We start from the raw sequence: 24,479 nt of genomic DNA, 5'->3' as shown, positions 1-24,479 counted from the left end.
CGTTTTTTCAGCTTATTTTTCATTGGACAGGCTTTATCTAAAGAAAAGCTTTAGGCTAGATTGTAGAAATATAGTGGTTGGAGGTTTCTGTTTGTCAGGTCAGGGCTCTTGAGTATCTGTAAAGATGTTTTATTTTTCATGCTTAAAGGGATTTCCCATGAAAGAGAATAATCAAATTGCAATCCCCTTGTGATGTTAACACAATAAATATAATTTTTAACCCTTCACAATTTTACTCAGTTGTATTGCTGTTTTAGCTCCCTAGGCTGCTCATTGCAAAATCCCAGGGGGTGGGCGGGGACTCTCTAAGCAGACACATTATTATCCATTATCAGGGTACAGGTGTATATACACTTTCATCTAGCTTCTGAACATTGTGCTGATACATAGAGAGATGAGATGAGACAAATTAGAGAGATCCATTAGATGCCTATTACACTCAATATCAGCTCCCCTTCATCTCTGCTATTCCTCAACACAATAGATCTCCTGTGCCTTCCTGTTGTGCCTCCCCAGATGAACAACTTAGCTGTCTGTAGCTTGTAGTTCTTCCCTCACTGTTGCTGCCAACAGGAGCTGATTATCTAACAGTGTGCATCAGTGAGTGAGCTCCGTCCTGGACTGCAGGAGTGCAAGGCTAGAGTGTGGGGAGCAGAGAGAGAGAAACTCCACGGCTGTCACACAGAAATTCAAGATGGAGTCCCTGACCTAAAGGTAGAAGTTACAGGGTCTTGTCTAGGGGCAACTGAAATTGTGTACACCAGGACTGATAGACAGGTTGGACTTATATCTGTGAAATGCTGTATTTTTGTTATGAAATTGGAGAATTTTGTTATGAATTAGAGAATGTGTTATTTTGTTATCCTGAGTACATGTAAGAAACTTATACTCGTGGGAAAACCCTTTAAGTTCTGTGCAAATATTGTCCATCTGACAATCGAAACATGTAGGGGTAAGGGGCACTCCCAAAGACTTTCTTGTTGAGATGATTCACCTCCAATTCTTTTGAGCCTTTTTATTGGAGAACTGACGACATGTTTTATGTGGTGGTGCTCATACCCATATACAATAACAGATATAGAATTGTTTGTTCATGCAAAATTTGAGAAAAGAAGAAAGGTAGGCACTCACCACTGTCCATCTGACAACATTGAGTTCACAGTAGGAGAAAAGTAGCTGAAAACATGCATCCATTTTGTTCCAAAAAACAACCTTTTACACCGCTCCATATACAAAAAAAAATGATGGTGTCTGAATATGAAGATACAAAGAATAGCTTTTTTCCCTTAAAGATTAACCTTTTTTTCATGTATAGCAAAAAACATAAAATTATATAAATCTAGTATATTTGATTGTCTTGATCCAAAGTATGAAGAGGATGTGTCATTTGAACCGCACAGTGAATGCCGTAAAAACAAATCCTGTTATCAAATGGTGCAACTACATTTTATTTTGCACATTTGGAATTTCTCTTCAGCCTCCCAGTACATATCATGCAATATTAAATGCAGCCACTGGAAAGTATAATATCTCAAAGAAAACAAGCCCTCATATTGTGCAATAAATAGAAAATGAAAAAGAACTATGACTTTTGCAAGGCAGAAAGTAAAAGTACAAAAATTGAAAAAAGACTATGGCAAAATTGCAAAAAAGACCAAAGAAGGTGTGTATAGGCAAAAAATATTTGTAAATATACTATGGCAAAATTTGGTTATTAATGTGTAAAAATGTCGAATATCAGCAGGCTGATATCTGGAAAACTTGATAAAAGATTGATAAAGAAAGTGAATTAGAAAATTTTGAAAAATTTTTCATTGTACAACTGTATAGATAGCATTTATTTACAGAAAAGGGACAAGTGAGTTTATTGCTTAAAATTAGTAAGTTGTAAAAAAAAAGGTAAATGTACAATAAAATGGCACCATTAAAAATACATCTTATTCTTCGAAGTGCATGCACTCTAGTGCATTCTTTATGAAAAATGTAGCAATAGAAAACTTTGCTTTGTGGTTATTTTCATACGTGGGTTATAGCCAGCAGCTTTTCGCCACATTTTGCTATTTTCTGTAAATGGATGACAGAGTTCACAAGGTAAAAGAACGTAGATGAATGTTCATATTGGAAATAAGCGAAAGGCAGGAAAGGAGAGGTTAGAGAGATTAGTGAAAAGTCTGGAGGTGAATTGAATCAACAAGAAGATAACACAGGTTAAAGCAGAATTACAAGGGTAGGGGCAGAGTGGACAATAAGAGAATATGAGGAACACTACAAAGGCACATGGTAATAATTTGAGAAGTGAAAGGTCTGAATCCGAGAGATTGAACAGTAAAAGCTTTTATCTGTCCTGTATCTTTCTGGATATGAAAGGTATGAGCAGGGCTATACATATAAAAGATGCATTAGAGGTGCATTGTTCTCTATCAATCTCTATCTATCTATATAAAATTTGTGTGTTATAAATAAATTTATATAGTCACAATTTATAAATAATTTGTGACTATATAAATAAAGGGCGTGACCAGGGTCAGCTCTTTGCAGTGAACTCATGTGGCGGCATTAAAAATTCAGAAACTAAAAAAAGTCTTCTATTCTCTAAAATTTTCCTTAGTTTAACTAAATCACTGGCCCATAAGGTCCTTTGGGTGATTTTTACCAATCCCTTCAAAAATCAGTTATGCCCCGCATTTTTCTTCCCCTTCACTCCTGTGTCTTCCTCTTTCTGTTATAGCCAAGTACTGTGTCTGGGTATGCCGGAGTGCTCCGAGCTGACTGCTAAGGAATTATCTTCAACAGTTCTTGGAGAAAAGTTAACCCCTTAATGAACCCCTTCCCCCAAGTAAGTGACTGTAAATGTTAATTACCATTGACGTTGTACATTATTATACCTTGGTGAAGCAGGGATTAATTTGCTATTTGTTAGTGGGGGTTAATATGTTGCATTATTGGAACATTTGTCCCAATAAATTTCCAACAGCCCCCTCGGGTCGGGCAGAGAAATTCGTTCATTTATATTCATTTCAGTCATTTAACATTAACAAAAAAGGGCTAATTTGCATTTGACTTTGGAGATTATTTATTTTTTTGTGGAGGTAAATGTGAAAGATTTAAGATAAAACGTGGATTCTACAAAGGACATTTTATACTATATCTAGCAGGTCTAGTGGGGTATAAGATGTTGAGTCCCTTTTTAACCTTTGTAGGTTTTGGTATAGTTTTTTTTTTTTTGCATGTGGGGGTCAAGCAGGGGTTAATATGCTAACAAGCACTGCATTAATTTTTATTGAAATACCAGGGCTGTTATCAAGCAGGTGCTTTTTTTCAGCAGAATATAGTTTTGAATATTGCAATAGTATTGGTATCAAATTCTAAAGTCTTGGGAATTATATTATATGAATTTAATTCTTGTGCAACTCTCTTATGCACCATAGCGGTTTCACTACCAGAAGGTACTGCCTCTGCATTTTGAAGCAACACAGAGTGATAAAACTTCACATACACTTTCCAGTGCTTTAAAAAAGCCCTTTAACAAAATTGTTGGGGTCAAATACATTTTTTGGGAAAAATTCGGTGAATCTGTTGAATCACATTATTGGGTAATTTGCTCATTTCTAGCAATGCACCGTGGAGGTGCAGACCACGAATAGAGATACATAGACCCACCTTTCCTTGACCCAGAAGGACCAACCCAAAACAGAAAGTAGAGGGAGATCTAGGAATAGACATACCTAGAACAGAAGAAAACTTATAGAAAAAATGACGATACTCTGCACAAAATTCACAATAAAAAATTCTTTTTTTAAAGTTCATAATATAAAAGTTAAATATGATGTGAGAAATGGCCAAGGTGGGAAAAAAGTTGGCCTATGTGACGGGGCAAGAGTTCTTACGCCGGGGGGCTGGTTATGAGGTATTTGGTTTGTCTATAACATATCTAGTAGTAACTGTGGCGGTTTCTGGCATTTTTTTGGATCTTCTGGACCTGTTCAGAAGATCCAGACAGAGATAAATGTTGGTCTCTGGAGCACATTATGTACTGTGGTGTGTTTGTTTTATTTTGTGCTTATGCCCATTGTGTGGATTAAGCTTACGTCTTGCATAGCTGTATGCACCTTTTTAACACGTTGCCTAATAAAAATTGGTTTTTAACTTGCAGTATTTTTTGCTGTATCCATAAGACTTAGTCGGCAGTATTATCTTTGATTCTGTCTCTGCTTTGTGATTTACATGACACGAAGTGCTGCTTTCCATACATTTCATTCATGTGTTTCCATACACATATGAGATCGGACTAAGATCCCGTGATGTTTGCATTGTGTTTGTAATATGTATGTTTGTATTTCTGATATGTCTACAGGATTTTTCATGCATACATGATGGGCGCAGGTCTGCTGACCCACTTTCCACACTCCTGCTGCATAGAGAATTTTTTACATTATTTTTTTAGTCCCCCTCCCAGGGGTTCTGTTCACTCATTTGTGATTTATAATGTGAAATAAATGTACCTACCTGCTCTGAATAGAAGTGATTTATTTTCTACTTTATGCTAAAGTATCTAAAATCAGTCTAAGGCTATATTCACACTGCCGTTGCCCGCCCGTACCGTACTGTAGCGGGCAATGGCAGTGTACGGGGAGAGGAGGAGGAGGTGAGCGCAGCTCACCCCCGCCCCTCTCCATAGCAACCTATGGCGCACGGCGCCGTATTACGGGAAAAGATAGGACAGGTCCTATCTTTTTCCCGGGTACGGAACGGTACGGTGCCGCACGTGTGCTGCACCGTACCGCTCCCGTAGGGTGCCGTGCGCCCATAGAAGTGTATGGGGGACGTATATCGGCCGTATATACGTCGGCCGTATATACGTCCCCCATACGTTAGTGTGAATGTAGCCTAAAACTGTGTAATGAGACTCAAGACTTAATGAGATTTATTTTGGCACAAGTTACACAAGATTTCTGCTGTAATCAGATTCATAGGTCTGCCCCAATATGTTTTTGAGGGCTTATTCATTTCCCAAACATATGCAAAAATCCTTTTTTTTTTGTTTTCATGTAAAATACTGGTAATTAAACAAAATAATTTATGTGCTGCCTATTAGCTCACACATGGTAAAGGTGCTTAAGTTTCAGAAATTTGCCGCTGAACATATGTTAAATTGCCCTGAGTGAATACTGTAATTAATAAAGCTATAACCTAGTTTATTGTAACACCTAATTTATTTCTGATATTGTACCCCCACTAAGATGGGAAGCTACAAGAAATATAAAATTTTGTGTAGGTCATTAGCTTTTACTTTTTACTGGACCAATTAATTTAGCAAGGTTATTGAAGTAATGTGAAAGGCAGATGGCAAAAAAAGCTCTTTAAAGAGACAATTTAAAGAGAACCCGTCAAGCAAAATAACCCCCTAAACTAAATATATTTTCATAAACTGCCATTAGAGAGCATTGCCTCTATCCCTTCATTGTCCCTCTACATGCCTGTAACCTAAGCAATGAGGTCCTAACTCTGTATACAAATGACCTGAGATATGTCCAATGAGTCGTTATCATATTCAAGCTTTCCAGCTTATTCATGAGTGGGAGGCACAGCCACACCCCCAGTGCTTGACTGACAGCCTGTATAATGGTGTAATGGCTCCTCCATGTGCTTCCTGGTGCTGGCGCCCCCTGCAGCCTCTGTGTATGAGATACTCCTATACACATGACTGTATAATGGTGTGAGGTATAATGGTGCAATGGCTGCTCCATGCGCTTGCTGGTGGCCACGCCCCCTGCAGCCTGTGTGTGTATAGGAGAGATACAACAGCTCCAGGCAGCCATGTGTATAGCAGAACATGTCAGGTATTTGTGTAGCTGATGCCTGTGTCTCAAATGTGTATTAGGAGGGAGAGCATGTCAGCAGGTAAAGCACAGACACTAGCAATGCTCTACTATACATTACCTACAGACCTGAGCAAAGAGAGGGGAGGGGTAACAGGGGTGACATCGCTGCCTCTGACCATGTGACCAGCCTCATTTACATAATAAAGAACAGATTATATTGCAATGATTAATGTATGAATTGACTAGAAAAAGGTTGGGATGGAATCCTTGTGAGCTGCTCCAACAGGTAGTGGGGATAGTGACAGAGACCTGATGACGGGTGTCCTTTTAGTTGAAAAAAAAAGTTACAGTGTACCATGCTATATAATTCTATATAATTAACAATGTTGCATATCTATGTGTATCATCACCATGATATTCTACACTGTGTTACGTCTTCCAGATAATGGGCCACATTTATCAAAACCAGTGCAGTCTGTGCTATTTGCAGTTTGCCGGTGGAGTGTGCAGGGTGCACCAGAATAATCAAACTGGTGCAGTGTCTTTATTAACCTGGTGCACTTTTTTATGTGCACTTTGTTCATGCTGTAGAATTGTGGCACAGACCAGACTTGTGGCACTTGTCAGTAATAAATGTGAGCACAATGTAATTTTCTACATTTTCTATATTTCTATATTTTCTACATTGTTGGACAGCAGTTGGTGCTGGTGCTGATCACTGGTGTTAACCATGTAAATGTGTCTATTAAAGCTCGCCGCCATATTTGATTTGATCAGGGGGCAGAGGTTGTTTACTAGGACAGCCAAAGGTAGAATTGGAAATCACGATACATAATACTATGTTTATACTACTACTTCTATATACTACTATATATATACTACTGCTATATACTGCAGGTTTTAAAAAAAAAAAAAAAGATTTAAAAAAAATCATCGAAAGGTCAGAAAGTTCTCAAAATGTGGCAATGCAAAAATCATCTCATTTTGACACCTTACACCGCTCCATTCAGGGCCGGCTCCAGGTTTTAGTGGGCCCCTGGGCGACAGAGCCCTAGTGGGCCCCTTTATGGGCCGCCCTCCAGTAGTCACACTGCCCCCCCCCATCCCCGTGTACACATTCCTCCCCTCCCCCTATATACACACTGCCCCCTCCTGTATACAGATAATTGTAGCAGTGGATGGACGGCACTCTGTAAGTAGCGGTGCTCCGGGTACGGCCTTAGCCTCAATATGGTACAAAGATAGATCCCGGCACTCACCAAATAATGCAGATACTGTTTAATAGTAAGATCAACTTACAGCATGATGTGCAGGGACACAACACAAGGGAACGCGTTTTCGGCTCAACACTCGAGCCTTTGTCAACCATACTGTATAGTTGAATGGCACACATTTAAATACAAAGTTACGAACTAGGCCCCGCCCACTGACGTCACATCCTACCGGAAGCGGGATCTCCGTGGTGTGACGTAGCGGTTTCAGGTATTGTCCTCATTCTGGTTGCGTTTCTAGAGAGAAAATTGGAACAAGGTCAAAAGAAAATTGCAACCAACATTTGGTAAAATTACAACCATAAATCAAAGCATAAACATATCTCAGATAAATTATCGTGATATTATGAAAGATCTCTCAGATCGTAATCACGATTTAACCCTCGCGGTTCTAAGGTCCCCAGCGTATGTATCCAATATGCCTCTCGGCGGCGAAGAAGAATTTTGATATTGCCTCCTCTACGGGGGATTTGGATCTGTTCGACCACTTGAAATCTCAGCTGTGAAATAGAGTGCTTTCTATCATTAAAATGGTAAGCAATAGGTAGTAGTCTATTATTACACCTGATGGTAGATTTATGTTTATTGATGCGGGATTTTACAGGTTGCATCGTTTCCCCTATGTATAAGTATCCGCAAGGGCATTTAATGGAGTAAATTACATTGCGGGAGTTACATGTGAAATAACCTTGTATCTTAAAAGGCTGTCCGGTATGGGGATGATATAGTGTGTCGCCACGGAGAATATTGGAGCATTCAGAACAATTCAGGCATGGGAACGTGCCTCTCTTTTGGGTCGCTAAGAACATTTGCTTGGGTATTATCCGTGTGCTCCCCATATCGGCCCGTACAAGTTTGTTATGTAGGTTGGGGGCTCTCTTATTGCATATCAGAGGTGGATTTTGGAATTCTTCCACCTGAGGAAACGATGTGCGAAGTATACGCCAATGTTTCCTGACTATTGAGTCAATCTTGCTATTAAGGGGATGGTGTTGGTGACTAAGGACTATCCTCTTTTCTGCTCGTACCCTAGGTCTGGTTGTACCTGTAGATGTCAAGTCCCTGGCCCCTTTAAGGAGATGTTCGGGGTAACCTCTATCTCGAAATCTAGATTGCATCTCGTCCAACCTACTTTCTCTGGTATTGTCATCTGATACTATTCTTTGGACTCTTTGAAACTGGGAATTGGGGATGGATTTCTTTGTGGTGTAAGGATGATTGCTACTATAGTGTAATACACTATTCCTATCTGTCTCCTTCCTAAATAAATCCGTGCCCAAAGTCCCATCAAGTTTTTTATACACTACTGTGTCCAGGAAGCTGATGCTAGTATCATTATAAGTCATAGTGAACTGCAGTTCACTCCGTATAGAATTGAGGTATTGGAGGAAAGTCTCCAGGGTCCCCTGTGGCCCCGCCCACACGCAAAAGATATCGTCGATAAAACGACGCCATATTTTGACATGTCTCAAAAAGAGAGGATGTTGGTACACATATTCGTCTTCAAATGTTGCCATATAACAGTTTGCGTAGGGCGGGGCCACATTGGACCCCATTGCTGTCCCTCTTTTCTGCATGTAATAGTTGTCCTCAACCAGAAAGTAGTTCTCAGAGAGCACAATTTCTAGCAATTTCGTTAAAAAAGATCTCACTTCTGTAGAAACAGATGCATCATTCCTCAGCATTTTCTCAACCGCTTCAATACCCAACGTATGTTCAATTGATGTATATAGGCTGACTACGTCAATTGTGACCAGTAAGTCAGTGGATGTCATATCATCCAATTGTTTAATCACATTGAGAAAAGCTGTCGTGTCTAAAAGAAAAGAGGTTGTCTCCTTAACATAGGGTGTCAGGATTTTCTCCAATACTTTAGCAGGATTCGTCAACACAGAATTGGTGGAGGCCACAATTGGCCTTCCCGGTGGATTGACCAAGGTCTTATGAACCTTCGGTAGGATATAAAGAACCGGTGTTATCGGGTCGTGGTTAATTAGGAATCTCGCCATATTATTATCAATCAAACCTCCCTGTTCAGCTGTATTGACCAATGTCATGAGTTTGGTTTTAATCCGCATTGTGGGATTAGACAGTCATTTCTCGTAGGTCGTCTGGTCGGACAATTGACGATATATTTCTTTTCTGTAGGCTATCTTGTCCATAATGACAATGGCACCGCCCTTATCTGCAGGCTTCAAAATTATGTCATTGTCCGAGCAGAGAGACCTCAGAGCCCTGTATTCATTACCCGTAAGGTTGTTAGATACTGTAAAATCACCCAATTTATAGTGTTGATTAATGATAGCTACATCTCTCTTCACTACATCAATAAAGGTTTCAACTGGGTGGAACCTTTTGGGAGGGTTAAATGAACTTGTATTTCTCAAGCCAAGATCTGACAATTTAAGGGGGGTATCAGTATCAACAGAAGTGACATTGGAAGACTCCGTAGCAATAGGGTCAGCAAAATAAGCTTTCAGTCTCACATTTCTAAAGAATTTCTGTAGATCTAAGTCCAAACTTAAGGATAAACTTACGACCAACCCTCTTCTCCGAGGAGGAAGACTTTCGCAACAATTTTGAAAAGATTCTCAACAAATGTTCCTTGGACTTGATTGTACTCACGATATCTCGCCTGCAAAAGGGGATCGAGGAACTACGTTCCAAAACAGAAGCAACTAAACAACAGCTACAAGATTGCATGAAACCAGAAGATTTCTCCACTTTAAAATTATCTGTGGAGACCCTAATCAACAAATATCGTAAAGATACGGAAGACACCAAAAGGAATAAATATCTGCGAGATCTAGAAGATTATAGACTCAACAGGGTCTATAAATGGCGCGACTTCTCCAACAGACAATATGGCGCATCAAAGTCTGGAAGAAGATACGACCAGCAGCGACCGGAGCACCAATCAAGGGAGACGTCGCCCTTTTCACAGAGGGGGAAACAGGGAACCCCCAGGAAAACCCGACGCGGGGGTAGACATCATCGTAGAAACTACCAATCCCCGACCTCCGGTGAACTTACCTCCTCCCCAACCTCCACTCACTCGGTCTCAGGTACTGTACCCAGTTTAATTATTAATATTTCCTCAAAGAACTTGGATCCCGACCAATTGAGTGTACTACAAAAGGGACTGTCATTTAGTCCCGTTGGGAAATATGACTCTTTTCTGATGGACTTAGATCTACAGAAATTCTTTAGAAATGTGAGACTGAAAGCTTATTTTGCTGACCCTATTGCTACGGAGTCTTCCAATGTCACTTCTGTTGATACTGATACCCCCCTTAAATTGTCAGATCTTGGCTTGAGAAATACAAGTTCATTTAACCCTCCCAAAAGGTTCCACCCAGTTGAAACCTTTATTGATGTAGTGAAGAGAGATGTAGCTATCATTAATCAACACTATAAATTGGGTGATTTTACAGTATCTAACAACCTTACGGGTAATGAATACAGGGCTCTGAGGTCTCTCTGCTCGGACAATGACATAATTTTGAAGCCTGCAGATAAGGGCGGTGCCATTGTCATTATGGACAAGATAGCCTACAGAAAAGAAATATATCGTCAATTGTCCGACCAGACGACCTACGAGAAATTACTGTCTAATCCCACAATGCGGATTAAAACCAAACTCATGACATTGGTCAATACAGCTGAACAGGGAGGTTTGATTGATAATAATATGGCGAGATTCCTAATTAACCACGACCCGATAACACCGGTTCTTTATATCCTACCGAAGGTTCATAAGACCTTGGTCAATCCACCGGGAAGGCCAATTGTGGCCTCCACTAATTCTGTGTTGACGAATCCTGCTAAAGTATTGGAGAAAATCCTGACACCCTATGTTAAGGAGACAACCTCTTTTCTTTTAGACACGACAGCTTTTCTCAATGTGATTAAACAATTGGATGATATGACATCCACTGACTTACTGGTCACAATTGACGTAGTCAGCCTATATACATCAATTGAACATACGTTGGGTATTGAAGCGGTTGAGAAAATGCTGAGGAATGATGCATCTGTTTCTACAGAAGTGAGATCTTTTTTAACGAAATTGCTAGAAATTGTGCTCTCTGAGAACTACTTTCTGGTTGAGGACAACTATTACATGCAGAAAAGAGGGACAGCAATGGGGTCCAATGTGGCCCCGCCCTACGCAAACTGTTATATGGCAACATTTGAAGACGAATATGTGTACCAACATCCTCTCTTTTTGAGACATGTCAAAATATGGCGTCGTTTTATCGACGATATCTTTTGCGTGTGGGCGGGGCCACAGGGGACCCTGGAGACTTTCCTCCAATACCTCAATTCTATACGGAGTGAACTGCAGTTCACTATGACTTATAATGATACTAGCATCAGCTTCCTGGACACAGTAGTGTATAAAAAACTTGATGGGACTTTGGGCACGGATTTATTTAGGAAGGAGACAGATAGGAATAGTGTATTACACTATAGTAGCAATCATCCTTACACCACAAAGAAATCCATCCCCAATTCCCAGTTTCAAAGAGTCCAAAGAATAGTATCAGATGACAATACCAGAGAAAGTAGGTTGGACGAGATGCAATCTAGATTTCGAGATAGAGGTTACCCCGAACATCTCCTTAAAGGGGCCAGGGACTTGACATCTACAGGTACAACCAGACCTAGGGTACGAGCAGAAAAGAGGATAGTCCTTAGTCACCAACACCATCCCCTTAATAGCAAGATTGACTCAATAGTCAGGAAACATTGGCGTATACTTCGCACATCGTTTCCTCAGGTGGAAGAATTCCAAAATCCACCTCTGATATGCAATAAGAGAGCCCCCAACCTACATAACAAACTTGTACGGGCCGATATGGGGAGCACACGGATAATACCCAAGCAAATGTTCTTAGCGACCCAAAAGAGAGGCACGTTCCCATGCCTGAATTGTTCTGAATGCTCCAATATTCTCCGTGGCGACACACTATATCATCCCCATACCGGACAGCCTTTTAAGATACAAGGTTATTTCACATGTAACTCCCGCAATGTAATTTACTCCATTAAATGCCCTTGCGGATACTTATACATAGGGGAAACGATGCAACCTGTAAAATCCCGCATCAATAAACATAAATCTACCATCAGGTGTAATAATAGACTACTACCTATTCCTTACCATTTTCATGATAGAAAGCACTCTATTTCACAGCTGAGATTTCAAGTGGTCGAACAGATCCAAATCCCCCGTAGAGGAGGCAATATCAAAATTCTTCTTCGCCGCCGAGAGGCATATTGGATACATACGCTGGGGACCTTAGAACCGCGAGGGTTAAATCGTGATTACGATCTGAGAGATCTTTCATAATATCACAATAATTTATCTGAGATATGTTTATGCTTTGATTTATGGTTGTAATTTTACCAAATGTTGGTTGCAATTTTCTTTTGACCTTGTTCCAATTTTCTCTCTAGAAACGCAACCAGAATGAGGACAATACCTGAAACCGCTACGTCACACCACGGAGATCCCGCTTCCGGTAGGATGTGACGTCAGTGGGCGGGGCCTAGTTCGTAACTTTGTATTTAAATGTGTGCCATTCAACTATACAGTATGGTTGACAAAGGCTCGAGTGTTGAGCCGAAAACGCGTTCCCTTGTGTTGTGTCCCTGCACATCATGCTGTAAGTTGATCTTACTATTAAACAGTATCTGCATTATTTGGTGAGTGCCGGGATCTATCTTTGTACCCTCCTGTATACACACTGCCCCCCTCCTGTATACACACTGCCCCCCTCCTGTATACACACTGCCCCCCTCCTGTATATACACTGACCCCCTCCTGTATACACACTGCCCCCCTCCTGTATACACACTGACCCCCTCCTGTATATACACTGACCCCCTCCTGTATACACACTGACCCCCTCCCTGGCCCCTGTCATGTCTCCCCCTCACCTGATGCAGCTCTCTCCGTGTTGTTACTGCTTTCCCCGGCATGTCATGTGACCATGACATCATCAAAGGTCCTTCAGCCTTCAGCCTGTGGGAAAGCAGTGAGTGCAAATGCTCTCATCGCGATCTGTGTCTGGAGGACACAGATCGCGATGAGAGAGGAAAGGAATCTCCCGGGCAGCGGGGCAGATGTCCTGCTGACCCGGGGAGATCCATGGGCCCCTCCAGTACCCCGGGGCCCCGGCACTTGCCCGGGTTAGCCGGGTGCTGGCGCCGGGCCTGGCTCCATTCACCGGAGTATGAAAAAGTTATTAGCATTAGAAGACGACAAAGTTTATTATTTGATTTTGTAAAGCATGTTTACATTTTTTCTAAATGTATTAAAACACAATAAAACATAAAAACCTATATACATTTGGTATCCCCATAATCATACCAACCCAAAGAATAAAGGAGACATGTGAGACATGTTAAAACCAAGAACCTGTTGCAAATAATTTTTTTTACCAATTTCATTGCTTTTGGGATTTTTATTTCTGTTTTCCAGTACACGTCACTGGGAAGTGCAGTATGTTATGCAGAAAACAAGCCTGCAGCGCTTTACATGGGAAAATGCATCCTCTATTCCCCAAGAAGCTGATTCTAGTCCCATATGAAGGAAGTGAATCCCAGACATGTAGGGGCTACAATATTCATACATCCAAGGACCACACCACCCTCCATTCTGGTTTTGCTATTGCTGGGGGTCCCCGCAGACTGGCCTCCTGTTTATTGAGTAGAGAGTGTGATCTGGTCTTATAAATCTTACAAATCTTATAAATTTGGTTCCTGGGTATAGATTAGGGAAAATTTTCCTTAGTTTAGGTAGCTGGGAGCCTAGTAACAACTTAACCAATAATGTGGCTGACTTCAATTTGTAAACTTTTTATCATGTGGTATTGGGGGCATATTAACCCCTTGCTTTTTCCATTTTACTGTCTTTATATCGTTCCCTACTTTCATAAATCAATAACTTTTAAAATTTTCTGTGTACGGACCTGTGTGAGGGCTTATTTTCTGCGTAACAAATTTTACTTCCTTTTTATTATGGTTTTTCACGTTTTTTCACTTGTACTATAAATATTTTATATTCTATCCCTTGTACTGGGAAGTGGAAATACAATTCAAAATGCAGTAAAATTGACAAGAAACCACATTTGTGTGATTTTCAAGGGCACTTTTTTCACATCTTTCACTGTACATTCCAAATGGTATCTCTAATATATTCTTTGTTTTCATACCATCACTGTGATACCACATTTTATATGGGTTTTATAAGGTGTTAATAGATTTTACCAAACACTTATGTACCAAAAAAAAATATTACCTTTATCATATTGTGGGATTCCATCCCAGTCTTTATTTAGTTAATTCATACATTAATCAATCTAGAATCATCTTTTCTTTATTATGTAAATGACTGGGCACGTGGCGAGAGAAAGTGATGTCACCCCCTGCTCCCTCTGCTTATGTCTGTGTATAATCTATAGTAAAGTGTCTGTGATCACTTCACAAGTGAGGAGGATCTCATACACACACAGGGTGCAGGGGGCATGGCTGCCAGCACCAGGAGTGTCACATCATTGTACAGGCTGTCAGTCAAGTACAGGGGTGGGGCTGTTCCTCCCACTCATGAATAAGCTGGACAGCTGAATATGATAATGATTCATTGGCCCTCCCTCAGGTAATTTTGCATACAGCTTTAGTAACTTAGTGGTGTTTGTGTTGTGAACCCGTTTTAGGCCGTTTTTAAGAAGTCCGTTAAAAACCACATGCGCTTAAAAAATGCATGCGTTTTTTGAAAATGAATGTGTTTTTTGACCATTTTTGTCCTCCCAATTATCCTCATTAAAAACTGCCAAAAATGCATGGTTTTTCAAAAAATGCATGCGTTTAAATGGGCTGCTTGAAAACTGCCTAAAACCGGGTTCAAAACGCCACGTGTGCCGCCAGCCTTAGGGCGCTGTCCCACGTTGCGTTCGCAAACGCAAATCACCTCTCCTCAGCTGTTGTATATGCGTTTCAAACGCAATGAAAACGCAGGTCAAAACGCTACGTGTGAACGCGCCCTTAGGGTGAAGACACACATGGCGTTTTTGGGCCGTTTTTGGGCCGTTTTTACTAAGTGCGTTTTCAGATCGTTAAAAACGCATGTGTTAAAAAACGCATCCGTTTTTTAAAAACGCATGCGTTTTTTGAAAACGCATCCGTTTTTGTCCGTTTTTCATTGCGCAATATCGGAAAAACGGACAAAAACGCATGCGTTTTTTAACGCATGCGTTTTTAACGATCTGAAAACGCACTTAGTAAAAACGGCCCAAAAACGGCCCAAAAACGCCATGTGTGTCTTCACCCTTAGGGTGAAGACACACATTGACCTGCGTTTTCATTGCGTTTGAAACGCATAACAGCTGAGGAGGGGTGATTTGCCTAATTACATCACTGTTAACATTTCTGTTTACAAAACACATCATAAACGTGATGTTAACGCATACGTTAACATTGTGTTTACAAACGTAAACGTTAATGTAATTAGGCAGATCACCTCTCATCAGCTGTTGTATATGCGTTTCAAACGCAATGAAAACGCAACGTGTGAACGCGCCCTAAGGGTGATGCCACACATGGCGTTTTGAAACCGTTTTTGGTCCGTTTTTAAGCAGTCCGTTAAACGCATGCATTAAAAAATGCAACGCGTTTTTGGAAACGCATCTGTTTTTGTCCGTTTCTAATTGCGCGAATTGGAAAACCTGTCAAAAACGGTTGCGTTTTCAAAAAAGTTTGCGTTTATAAAAAAAAAGGATGCGTTTTTTAATGGATTGCTTAAATACGGACCGAAAACGGTTTCAAACGCCATGTGTGGCATCACCCTTATATTTTGGGTTTACAGGCATGTAGAGGGACAATGAAGTGATAGGGAATGCTGTCTAATGGCAATTTATGAAAATATATTTAGTTTGGGGTTATTTTGCCTGACGGGTTCTCTTTAATGATCTGTAATTCCATGCCAGATTTTGGCAACTTAACATTGTTACTATAGATCTTTTTGTTACATGTGCTGGGATTTCTGCACACCACATTTTTTAAAATCATTTTTTGCAATAAATTGCCATATGACTATACCCTTGTGTCATACCAGGCAATATCATGGTCTTATTCCATCACAATGAAATGTTCAGTTGAAGTTGCACACAGGCCAACTATACAAGCGATTCTGTTGCTGCAACTGCTTGCAACCATGTTGCTGATACAAAATCACCTGTGAAGCTTAGCCCAGGTATAGGGAGTTCTTGCAATTGAGAGGACATAACATTTTCATGAATTTGGGATATTTTAATTAGTGTCTTAGTGTCCTACAATATACAGAAAAGCTTACACAAATGTAGTCCCTGCAGGGCGCGTTCACACGTTGCGTTTTGGTCGCGTTTTCATTGCGTTTGAAACGCATATACAACAGCTGAAGAGAGGTGATTTGCCTAATTACATCACTGTTAATATTTCCGTTTACAAAACGCATCGTAAACGCGATGTTAACGCATGCGTTTTGTTAACACATGCGTTAACATTGCGTTTACAAACATAAACGGTAATGTAATTAGGCAAATCACCTCTCATCAGCTGTTGTATATGCGTTTCAAACGCAATGAAAACGCGACCGAAATGCAACGTGTGAACGTGCCCTCACCCTCCGGGCGCATTCAGTGCGTTGTCACGTTTGATGCGTTTTTGAGGTAACGTTGCGTTTTGGCAAATGCAATGGAAACGCAATGTTACCTCGGCAGGTGATCCAAGCTGAAACTCATCAAAAATCGCAACGCAACGTATTGTGTGAACACATTGATCAGTCATTTTTTAACCCCCTTATCATCAACGCTTGTTTTCAGCTTAGTAAGCAGACTCGATTTTTAGAATCTGAGGCCGCGGTCACACGTACCGCTAGACGTCCGTTCATAGCGCGACGCTGGCGCACAGGGGGAGGTCCTCGGCCCGAACGCATGATAAGCCGATCGCATGCGTTTCCCTGTTAACGCATGTGCGTTCGGGCCGAGGACCGCCCCCTGTGCGCTAGCGTCGCGTTATGAACGGACGTCTAGCGGATCGTGTGACCGCGGCCTAACATGTGTCACGATAATTGGTTATAACTTCAGAACGCTTTAGCATATCCGGTGATTTTGAGAATGTTTTCTCGAGGCACATTGTACTTCATGTTAGTTGTAAAATGTAAGTGATAAGTTTTGCGTTTCGTTCTGAAAAACGCAAACGCAGACAAAGTCGCGCCCACCGGGGCGGGCCTCGGCCCGATCGCATCAGCGTTTCTATGGAAACGCCTGCGATCGGGAACGAGCCGCCGGTGTTTTGCGTTAAATTAACGCAAAACACCGGCGGCTCGTTCCCGATCGCAGGCGTTTCTATAGAAACGCCGATGCGATCGGGCCGAGGCCAGCCCCGGTGGGCGCGACTTTGTTTGCGTTTGCAAGCGCAGACAAAGCGCCCTGTGTGGCGCCGGCCTTTATGTTGAGATGATATTTTATACGTCCTCTCCTTTTTCTAGGATCTTAGGGTGATGTCACACATGGCGTTTTTAGGCCGTTTTTGGGCTGTTTTTAGTTAGTGCATTTTCAGATCGTAAAAAACGCATGCGCTTTTTAAAAAATGCATGCGTTTTTGTCCGTTTTTAATTGCGCAAATTTGGAAACCCAGAAAAAAAAATTGCATGCGTTTTTTTACCATCTGAAAACGCACTAACTAAAAACGGTCCAAAAACTGCCTAACAACGCCATGTGCGCATCACACGTTGCGTTTGGTTGCGTTTTCATTGCGTTTTAAAACGCATTACAACAGCTGAGGAGAGATGATTTGCCTAATTACATTACTATTTACATTTGTTAACGCTATGTTAACACATGCATTAACAAAACGCATGTGTTAACACGTTGATAACGCATGCGTGAACATTGCGTTTACAGTGCATTTTGTAAATGCAAATGTTGACAGGAATGTAATTAGGCAAATCACCTCATCTCAGCTGTTGTAATGCGTTGAAAACGCAATGAAAACGCAAAGTGTGAATGCGTCCTCAGGGTGGTGCCACAGGTGGCATTTTGAACCCGTTTTTAGGCCGTTTTTAAGCAGTCCATTAAAAAACGCATGCGGCATCAGTTTTTGAATGTTTTTCCCAATTATCTTAATGCCTTAAAGACTTCGCTTATATTTGGCATGACAAGTTGTTCTTTTCAGGGGTATCAATTTGGTTTTTGTAACTTTCTTAAATCGCTTTTTTTGGAGCATTTTTCTAAAGCAATTTAATAACAAAATATACATTTTTGGCAAGTTTTTCGGTTTTTTTTTCTACCGCCTTCACTGAGCGGATCCAATTATGACTGATTTATTGTTTTGATTGTTACAGATGCGGCGATACCAAATAGGTGTTTTTTTTTGTGATTTAGCTTTTTTGTACTTTATTACTTGTGTATAGGGAATTGTGGTAATTGGGGGGACTTTCACATTCTTTTATTATATAATTTTATTAAAAAAAACTTTGTTTTAACTTTTTTTTTTTTTTTTTTAACTTTTACTGACATGTAAGCTTGAACAAGTGATCTTCTAATCACTTGTTCAAGCTCTTATACAGCTTACACAGTGCAATACAGATGTATCGTCAAAAGCCCCTTACACGGCACGGTCATGTTTGACCATGGCGTGTAAGGGGTTAACACCCACGATCGGAGGTACCTCCGGTCGCGGGTGATACAGATGGGTGTCTGCTGCGATATGCAACTGACACCTGTTCTGTATGGCGTGCGTCGTTAAGTCACTTCCAGCTGCACCGTTATGACTCGCGTCAGGAAGGGGTTAATTAGGGTAATTAGAAATGGACAAAAATGGTCAAAAAACAGATGCCTTTTCAAAAAAAAATTATGCTTTTTCAAAAATGCATGCGTTTTTTAACGGACTACTTAAAAATGGCCTAAAAGCGGGTTCAAAATGCCACGTGTGCTACCACCCCTTTGAAAACCACATGCGTTTTTGCCAGTTTTTCCCATTTGTCTTAATTGAAAAAATGGACTGTAAAAAAACTGTAAACTGATGCATTTTTGAAACGCATGTGTTTTTTAAGGACTGCTTAAAAACTGGTTCAAAACCCTAAGGGTGAAGACACACATGGCGTTTTTGGGCCGTTTTTGGGCCGTTTTTACTAAGTGCGTTTTCAGATCGTTAAAAACGCATGCGTTAAAAAACGCATCCGTTTTTTAAAAACGCATGCGTTTTTGTCAGTTTTTCCGAAATTACGCAACGAAAAACGGACAAAAACGCATGCGTTTTCAAAAAACGCATGCGTTTTTAAAAAACGGATGCGTTTTTTAATGCATGCGTTTTTAACGATCTGAAAACGCACTTAGTAAAAACGGCCCAAAAACGGCCCAAAAACGCCATGTGTGTCTTCACCCTAACGTGTGCCACCACCCTCAGGGTGATGTCACACGTGGCGTTTTTTTTAGCTGTTTTTAATTAGCCGTTTTCAGTCCATTAAAAAATGCATGCGGTTTTGAAAACGTATTCGTTTTTGACCGTTTTTGTTCCTTTTTCACAATTGTCTTTAGATAATTGGGAAAAACGGACAGAATCAGTCAAAAACTCATGCGTTAACAAAGAATGCATGTGTTTTTTAACAATCTGAACATGCATGCTTAAAAACAGACTCAGGGCGCTGTCACACGTTGCGTTTGCAAACGCAGACGCAGACCAAACCGCGCCCACCGGGGCGGTCCGCGGTCCAATCGCATCGGCGTTTCTCTATGTTTCTATGGAAATCGCCGATGCGATCGGACCGCGGACCGCCCCAGTGGGCGTGGTTTGGTCTGCGTTTGCGTCTGCAAACGCAACGTGGGACAGCGCCCTAAGGCTACATTCCCACTGCCGTGAGCCTGCCGCACCGTAGCACGGCGGGCACACGGCAGCGCGGGGAGAGGAGGTGAGCGCAGCCCTATCTTTTCCCGGGCTACGGAGCGGTACGGTGCCGCTCCCGTACAGGGCCGTGAGCACATAGAAGTGTATGGGGACGTATATCGGCCGCATATACGTCGGCCGTATATACGTCCCCCATACTGTAGTGTGAATGTAGCCTAAAAACACCATGTGTGACATCACCCTTAGGGTGATGCCACACATGGGGGGACATTTACTATGGTGTCTCCGCCAGTTTTGTGGCGCTTTCACCGCATCTTCTGCTCTCCTACCTATTTATTAGCTGTCGGGGACAGAAAAAATTACTTTTTCCGTCTGCTCCGACTCTTCTCCGAAAAGGGGCGTGGCTTTGGCGGAGTGGAAACTCAGACACAATTAATATGTGTCACAGCCATTTTTGGGCGCTGTAAACTGGCAGAAAGTAGACCAAAAGAAAACTGGTCTAGCAGGGACTGTTGGACACATTTCTGGTGCTCGGGACAGATTTTGGTCCCAGGGACAGAAAATGGTCTTGGCGCCAGAAATGTCTCTGCACAGCTCCACAATATTAAATGTGTGTCTTCTTTCCGAGAGCAGGTCGGTAACAAAGCCAATGCAGACACCGACACTTTAAGTAAATGTCCCCCATGGCCTTTTGAACCCGTTTTTGTCCGTTTTTAAGCAGACCGTCTAAAAAAGCATGCGTTAAAAAAACGCATCCATTTTTTACCTGTTTTAATGAAGATAATTGGTAAAAAATGGTAAATAATTGGTAAAACCAATGAAATGGAAGGTGTAAGTTTCAAAAACCAAGCATATTTTTGTTATTCTCCTAAACCGCTGTATCGCAGTTTAAACACTTTTTAGTGCTCGGTTTTAGCTTACACCTACCATTTCATGTGGTAGGTTTCCTTTAACAGCCTGCTTAAAAACGGACCAAATATGGGTTCAAAACACCATGTGTGCCATCATCGCTTTGTCTGCGTTTGAAAACGCAGACAAAGCCGCACCCACCGGGGAGGGCCGCAGCCTGATCGCATCAGTGGTTCAATGGAAACGCCTGCGATCGAGAATGAGACGCCGGTGTTTTGCGTTAGCGTCGCGTTATGAACGGACGTCTAGCGGTACGTGTGACCACGACCTTAGGCCGACAGCCCATGTGGTGTTTTGAACCCGTTTTTAGGCCATTTTTGGGCCGTTTTTAAGCCATCTGGTTTTTTTACCGTCCGTTTTTTTTGTCCGTTTTCAAATTATCCTCATTAAGATAATTGGGAAAACTGTCAAAAACGGATGCTTTTAAAAAAAAAAAAAGGCCTGCTAAAAACGCATCCGTTTTTAAAAACTCATGAACATTTTTAATTGAGATAATTGGTAAAACCTGTAAAAAACAGATGCGTTTTAAAAAAACGCATGCATTTTTAAACGGACTGGTTAAAAAACGGACCAAAAACGGGTTCAAAACGGCATGTGTGGCATCGCCCTTAGGCCGGCGCCACACGTAGCGCTTTGTCTGCGCTTGCAAACGCAGACAAAGTCACGCCCACCGAGGCGGGCCTCGGCCCGATCGCATCTGCGTTTCTATGGAAACGCCTGCGATCGGGAATGAGACGCTGGTGTTTCGCGTTAAATTAACGCAAAACACCGGCGACTTCTTCCCGATCGCAGGCGTTTCCATAGAAACGCCGATGCGATCGGGCCGAGGCCTGCCCCGGTGGGCGCGACTTTGTTTGCAAGCGCAGACAAAGCGCCATGTGTGGCGCCGGCCTTAGAAATGAAGATTCAAACCAGCCAAACGGAAGGTAAAGTTACAAAAACGCATGCGTTAACGTTACCATTTGTATTTACAAAATGCATCGTAAAGAGATGTTAATGCATATGTTAACATCATGTTAACTCATATGTTAACTACAGGTGTTAACACATTGTCCACACATTGCATTTTAGTTTTCAATCCGTTTAAAGAAACACCAAGAATGGTCCAAGAATGCACTGTGTGACAGCCTAATTACATTACTGTTAACATTTGTGTTTACAAAATGTGATGTTAACACATGTGCTAACAAAAGTCAAGTGTTAACACAACTTGTGTGTTAATATTGTGTTTGCATGTGTTTTGTAAATGCAAATGTTAACAGTAATTTAATTAGACAAATCACCTCTCCCCCGCTGTAGTAATGTGTTTCAAAATGCAACCAAAATGCAACGTGTTACTGCACCTAAGGCCGCAGTCACACGTACCGCTAGACGTCTGTTCCTAACGTGACGTTAGCGCACAGGGGGTTGTCCTCGGCCGGAACGCACATGCGTTTCCAGAGAAGCGCATGCGATCGGCTTATCAATCGCATGCGTTTCCCTGGAAACGCATGTGCGTTCGGGCCAAGGACCTCCCTTGCAGTACATGTGACCGCGGCCTTAGTAACGTCTGCCTGATAAATGATGTCTATACAAAGTGGTTGCTTGTGAATCCAATCCCCACTACAGGTGAGTAATGACTGGGGCGGGGCTTCTTCTTAGCATGTTGTAGGCAGCTTCACATACAGCTGAACTTCCAGGTAGAGAAGATTTTACAAAGGATTTACCTCAGAATTGCACCAAATCTTGCACAATTTACTACAAATGACAGGTAAGTACCTAGGAGTGGACATATGCAGTTAGTCCTTTCCTTATACTCTAGTAACACTATATTTCCAGTCAGACAACAGTCCCAGGTCTGCTGAGAGAGTTTTCTATGTCACAATGACTGAGGAGGGTTTCTCATAAAAACTTGGTTTTGGCCTCATTCAGACGGCCGTCTGTGGGGATACATATGCGGGCAAAGATTTGGAGCCGCATAGACAGCAATGGCGGTACAGAGCCATAGGCCGGCTCCACAAGTGGCGCTTTGTCTGCGCTTGCAAACGCAGACAAAGTCGCGCCCACCGGGGCGGGCCTCGGCGTTAATATGGAAACGCCTGCGATCGGGAATGAGCCGCCGGTGTTTTGCGTTAAATGAACGCAAAACACCGGCGGCTCGTTCCCGATCGCAGGCGTTTCCATAGAAACGCCGATACGATCGTACCGCGGCCCGCCCCAGCGGGCGCGACTTTGTCTGCGCTTGCAAACGCAGACAAAGCGCCACGTGTGGCGCCGGCCATAGGTGTGGCACCGATCCGCACCGTACACCGGGAAAAGATATCTTGCTCTCTTTCCCCGTGTTGTTTTCTATGGAGAGGGGAGGAGTCTCTCCTCCTCCTCCTCCTCTCCTGCGTATAGTGATATTTCACTGTGCACCCCACATGACATGTCTCCTTTATTCTTTGGATCGGTACCATCACAGGGATACCAAATTTATATAGGTTTTATAATCTACAAATGTACATCTTCTGGCACTAATAACTTTTTCATACTTCAGTGTACAGAGCTGTGGGTGGTGTCATGGAGAACTCAAGACTCCTAGCCCCTCGCTGTCCAGGGGTTCTGTTAAACCCTGGTCAGGTGGTGGCTCACTCTCCAATCATACTCCAGTTCACATAAAGGAATATCATTGGATGACAATCTTACAATACTTAACCCTTGCCTGTTCAGACAGTATCAACAGCTGCTGGTGCCTAACAATGACTGTATTCTCCCTGAGGCGAGTTGCGCAGTCTCATCTGCTGGGGAGATAAAGATGGAGGACCTCATTCGCAATACCCCTCTGTCCATACGTTGGCAGGGGTGTTGCAGTGGTTACTGCTATATACTGGGGGCTGACCTCTAGTATATACCAGTGATAGTGGTTACTGCTGTATACTGGGGGCTGACCTCTAGTATATACCGGTGATAGTGGTTACTGCTGTATACTGGGGGCTGACCTCTAGTATATACCGGTGATAGTGGTTACTGCTGTATACTGGGTGCTGACCTCTAGTATATACCGGTGATAGTGGTTACTGCTGTATACTGGGGGCTGACCTCTAGAATATACCAGTGATGGTGGTTACTGCTGTATACTTTTGCTTTTGTGTTTTTTTTTTTGTTTGTTTTTTTAAACTGCCCTTCCTCCAAAAGTCCTAACTTTTTTTAAAATTATTTTCACATTTGAATGGCTGTATGAGTTCTTGTTATCTTCTAGACAAATTGTACTTTTTTAGTGACACCATATAATACTACATGCACTCCCAATGACACCTTCCATTTTTATATATGTTTAATTGTGTTTTAGTAGATTTTAAGGGATTAAAATCTTTGTTACAAAAACGTTGCCAAATTCTGAGGCCAATGACTTTTTCTATAATTTGGTATACAAAGCTGCAGATTAAGCAAGTGTTTGCATTTATAACAATGTGCGACTTAAGACTCTTTTGATTTGTTTTTATTAAAATATATATGGATGGAAACGTTTGAAAAACTCGTGATTTAGTAATTTAAACATTATTTCCCATTACAACTTTAAAAAAATGGGATAATCCTTTTTATATTTCGATATGACCATTTTTAA

At 41.7% G+C, this 24,479-nt stretch overlaps 1 protein-coding gene and 1 long non-coding RNA gene across 2 annotated transcripts in view; one reads left to right on the top strand and one right to left on the bottom strand.

The window, feature by feature from the left end:
- LOC140106230 (uncharacterized) overlaps positions 1-24,479 on the top strand; it is a 210,155-nt gene that overhangs the window by 54,072 nt on the left and 131,604 nt on the right. Inside the window, exon 2 of the long non-coding RNA XR_011850738.1 lies at positions 2,729-2,836. This is a non-coding gene — a long non-coding RNA (uncharacterized lncRNA). The remainder of the gene's footprint in view (positions 1-2,728; positions 2,837-24,479) is intronic.
- NPFFR1 (neuropeptide FF receptor 1) overlaps positions 1-24,479 on the bottom strand; it is a 189,207-nt gene that overhangs the window by 95,838 nt on the left and 68,890 nt on the right. The gene's annotated exons all lie outside the window — the stretch shown is intronic.

The sequence above is a fragment of the Engystomops pustulosus genome, chromosome 11 (assembly GCF_040894005.1).
Source record: "Engystomops pustulosus chromosome 11, aEngPut4.maternal, whole genome shotgun sequence".
NCBI classification, from domain to species: domain Eukaryota; kingdom Metazoa; phylum Chordata; class Amphibia; order Anura; family Leptodactylidae; genus Engystomops; species Engystomops pustulosus.
Note: the sequence above shows the minus strand (reverse complement) of the source record. Positions and strands in the feature narration are given on the sequence as shown.